At 42.6% G+C, this 4,838-nt stretch overlaps 1 long non-coding RNA gene across 1 annotated transcript in view; it reads right to left on the reverse strand.

The window, feature by feature from the left end:
- Positions 1 to 2,534, reverse strand: part of LOC125481837 — a 7,174-nt gene extending 4,640 nt beyond the window's left edge. Inside the window, exon 1 of the long non-coding RNA XR_007261474.1 lies at positions 2,298 to 2,534. This is a non-coding gene — a long non-coding RNA (uncharacterized LOC125481837). The remainder of the gene's footprint in view (positions 1 to 2,297) is intronic.
- Positions 2,535 to 4,838: the final 2,304 nt, after the last annotated feature.

The raw sequence follows: 4,838 nt of genomic DNA on the forward strand, positions 1-4,838 counted from the left end.
TCCTGCTCCTATGATGCTGCTTGGCCTGCTGTGTTCATCCAGCTCTATACCTTGTTATCTGAAACATTCACCGTGTACTTTTTGGCCAAAGAAAGGCTGGTGGAGATAGTTGACCCGTTAGCACTTTTCTATCACTAGTATAGCGACCTTCAAAATGAATCAAAATGAGTTCAACTTGCAGAATTAAAACTTCTGCTTTCAGTTTCTCTTCACTGGAAATTCAGTCCAACTTCCTGCCTCTATTCCAGGAACATTGATTCACAGTCCAATAGTCCTTACATGCCAAAAACACAGCAAAAATAACACAAATACAAGGCATCCACTTAAATAATACTTAACAGGATTACCAAGAGCCAATATTTCAGCATTATCAATATTTTAAAAAGCACTCACTGGATAAGATTCAAGTTTTGCAGACAAAAAGAGCGTTTAGGTTTCATATTTCTCTTAAGTCTTCAAAGAAAGTACCATCTATAGAATGGTGTTAATCCTATGATTAATTACACTTAGTTTTCTAATTAAGGTAAAACTTCTTCCATTTGAAGAGAATTACCAGGTCAAAAGGAATAAATCAAAACACCAAAAACCTTTGACTAATTCGTGTCAATGTCATTGAGATTTGCAAGTGAAAAATGATACTACAATTGACTTCACTAACCTCAAAGTTGTTGGCCCACACAAATGCAAAGAAAGTAGTTAATAAAATGGTCTTCATCTTGGTCCCTTTACCTTTGACAAATCAAGCCCCCACACTACATTTTATTATGTATTGATACATGTTAATGACACACCAAGAACAAATGCCAAGCTCCTCCGATGGATGAATATCATATGAAGTTGAGCTTTAAAGACCCTATTTAAATCTCAGCTTTATGCTGAGTTTAGTACATACAGCTAACGTGATACAAAGATAAAAATCAATGTGAACAGCTCCAAGGAGTAATAAAGTGACCCACCCTTTTTCTTCAATTTGCATTAAAGATGCTCTGCATGCTTGGGTGCAGTTGATTAAGTAGTAGTATTCAAAAATAATGAACAAATGGGCTCAACGAAGGATGGCTAAGAGGCCACCATCAGTAACCAAGGTAACAGTAAGTGAATGATCTCAAATGTTCCAAAGAAGTCATGGGAATCAAACTTTAGCTCCACTTCTCTCTCCACAGACGCTGCCAGATCTGATGAGTTCCTCTAGCACTGACTGCTTTTATTTCAGATCTCCAGGTCATATAGTATGCTGAAAGATGCTGTACAAAGATCCAGTGGATCTAATCAAACCACTTTATAAACTGATCATTCTCCTGAATGCAACATTTTCAGATTTGTTGAAATGAAAGTTTTCAGCAAGGAGGAAAATGAAACTGTCACAATGGCACACAACTTCCATTAAACTGCCAGAGAGAATTGTAACATAAAACAGGTCCACAGGTTCAACCATACTTTTAAGTGAAACTGGATAAATATTTGAAAGTAAATAAAACAGCAAGGATAAAAAGGAGGAAGAACAAGGAACAAACTACTTTTGAAAAGAGCCAGCAGGCTCAAAGAGCCAAATAACCTCTTTTTACACTGCATTGTTCCACAATTCAATAGTAGTTATGTAAAGCTGCAGAGCTGTCACAGAACCAGGCAATTCCTCCAAAAAGAGAAGGGATGGTGCAATCAAACATTTCTGGCCCTGATCACGAGTGGAAATCCAAAATAAGCAGCTGCAAAACAATAACCAACTTTCTAGACAACAACACCAACTGCAGCATAAAATCAGTTGTTTGAAACATTGCGCTTCAGACCCTGTAACTCCAAATCATGAACGGGCAATATTTCCAATTAACAGAAAGTCCAAGAATATCACGAAGGTGCCATTCCTGTAGTTCCCCAACAATTACGTCACTTGAACCATCCCATTAATGGCTCCCTTGTTACGTCACTAGTGGAACCATTCATTGGATAACAGCATAGCCGCTTTCAAAGAAAAATAATTTAAAATATGACTCTCGAGCTTGCAAATGGAAAACAAAACTGAAGTGCTTTTTGTAAATTCTCATGTTTGGTGGGTGGGGGGGTAAACGGGGACAGGGTTAAAATGTGCCTGAACGTTCACTTTTACAAGGGCAGGAGGACAGTCACCGCAACTCCCTCAAAATAAGGTTTTATTTGTCAGGATTTTCAAAATTAAATTAAAATGAATTCCCATTGTTTACATATGCAGTTTTTTCTCTCTGTAAATAGACAGTTGTTTCCTCCTTTGGGCGGAAGCAGCAGCAGCAGCCACCACCGTCACACCGCCCCCCCCGACTCACCGTCCTCGGCCGAAGTAGCTCCTTAAAAGACTCCAATAGGTCTAAAGAAAAACAGGGCAAGATAATGGAAGATGAGGCCCAGAACACCCGAGGAGTCTATCCCCGGTACCCTCCTCAATTCGACGCCACCCTTTCACCAAACAGCAGTCCTGTCAACAACATTCCTCTGACTGATAGGATACCGGCTCTCGACTGTTTATTCACCTCAGCAACATACGCGGCCGCAAACACCGCCGAGGCCCCGCCCCTCCACCCGCCGCTCGTTGGCCCAGCCGGCGGCCTGTCTCGAAAGAGGATAGGATTATCCTCACGTCCATCACGATGACGTAAACGCACCCACCCCAAAGCAACAGCAGCGCCGAATTTCCTTAAACGGCTCTTGACAGGTCAAGAGGAAAGAGTATCCAACGGCCTCCGCCTGACTCAGTACTGACCTCTTGAGCCTGGGAGGTCTCACTGCCATTCACAAGCAGAAATATCGCTGGAAATAATTTTTAAAATTGCTATAAATTCTCAGCAGGCGTAAAAAGAACATAGAACAGTACAGGCCCTTCGGCCCACAATGTTTTGCCGAACTTTTACCCTAAACCTAAGGTCTATCTAACCTCCACCCCTACCTTATACTATCATCCATATGCCTATCTCAAAGCTGCTTAAATGCCCCTAACGAGGCCGACTCCACTACTCTCTCCGGCAATGCATTCCACGTCCCGACCACTCTCTAAGTAAAGAACCTACCTCTGACAACTCCCCTATATCCACCTGCACTCACTTTAAAACTATGCCCCCTCGTAATAGCTACTTCCACCTAAAGAAAAAGTCTCTGGCTGTCCACTCTATCTATACCTCTGATCATTTTGTGCACCTCTATCAAGTCACCTCTCATCCTTCATCATTCTAAAGAGAAAAGCCCTAGCTCCCTCAACCTTTCCTCGTAAGACCTTCCCTCCATTCCATGCAACATCCTGGTAAGTCTCCTCTGCACCTTTTCCAACGCTTCCACATCTTTCCTGTAATGAGGCGACCAGAACTGGGCACAATACTCCAGGTGTGGCCGAACCAGGCTTTTGTATAGCTGGAGCATAACTTCACAGCTCCTGAACTCAATGCCTCTATTAATGAAAGCTAACACACCTTATGACTTCTTAACAACTCTATCCACCTGGGTGGCAGATTTCAGGGAACTGTGGACATGAACCCCAAGATCCCTCTGCTCCTTCACACTGCCAAGAATCTTTCCGTTAACCCTGCATTCTGCTTTCAAATTTGTCCTTCCAAAATGAATCACCTCACACTTCTCAGGGTTTAACTCCATCTGCCACTTCTCAGCCCAGCTCTGCATCCTATCAATGTCCCATTGTAACCTAGAACAGCCCTCCGCACTATCCATAACTCAACCCACCTTTGTATCGTCCGCGAACTTACTAATCCACCCTTCCACTCCTTCTTCCAAATCATTTACAAGTGAAGCAGAGTTAACGCTTCAGGTCATTGACTTTCGCTTTAGAGGCAAATTCTTCTATTCAGACAAGTGAATTAAAATTAGTCAACTGACTAACTGTAAATAATGTGAAACACACAAAATCAGAAATTGCTGGAGAAACTCAGCAGGTCTGGCAGTATCTTTAGAAAGAAAAAAGAGTAAAATGTAAAGTCACCATGGTCCTACCAGACCATCAGGCTGCTCTCTCATTAGAGACAACTGGTGGTGGTCTAACTTGAGGGTCACCGCACCTCAGGTGTTGGGAGAAGTTGAGGAGAATAGAAGAATATCCTTTATTGTCACATGTACTCCATTGTAGAAGTACAGTGAAAAGTTTTTACAATGTCTGCCTCTTATAGAACCATCTTCAGCACAAGTACCTAGATACAAATCTTGGACACAAAAGAGGAATAAAAAGTAGTTGCATTACATTACAGAGTTTAAGAAATAAGTTAGAAATAAGACATCATTAAAAGATTGACTTTACAGTCAGGTTAAAAAAATTCAAATAAACGTTACTTTGTAGAAGCCGCCTCCACATGTGGTCTGGCCACCACGCCAGACCCCAGTCTAACAGCTGTCTCCACTTCACTCCAAGTCTCCAGTCTGCTTCGAAATGGCACTCAGCTGCTCCAAGGTAAGTTCCAGGACTGCCTCCCCCAAGCCAGTCTTTGCCTGGGACTCACTCTCCTCATGCTGCTCCGGGGCTGCTTCCCCACATGCTGCTCCAGGACTTGCTGCCCACACGCTACTCTGGGACCCGCTACCCAAGCACTGGGTTGGAGCTTGCAGCCCATCCTTATCTTTGAGATGCATTGGCAATGGGAGGAAGGGTTTTTTTCATGGTAACCTCAGCCAGGGCAGGAATTAAAACCCTACTGTTGGCATCACTTTAAATCACAAACCAGCTGTCCAGCCATCTGAGCTAACCAACACCCACAAACAGTGTACGATCTCAATTAAAGGTATTGAGGTGGTTGCGCTACTAATTTGCTTCTAGGGCAGAGGTGAGGCATAGTCAGACAAAATTAACACCAAGGTGAACTAGATATTAGAAA

The sequence above is a fragment of the Rhincodon typus genome, unplaced genomic scaffold, assembly GCF_021869965.1.
Source record: "Rhincodon typus isolate 14 unplaced genomic scaffold, sRhiTyp1.1 hic_rhity00003785, whole genome shotgun sequence".
Classification (NCBI taxonomy): Eukaryota; Metazoa; Chordata; class Chondrichthyes; order Orectolobiformes; family Rhincodontidae; genus Rhincodon; species Rhincodon typus.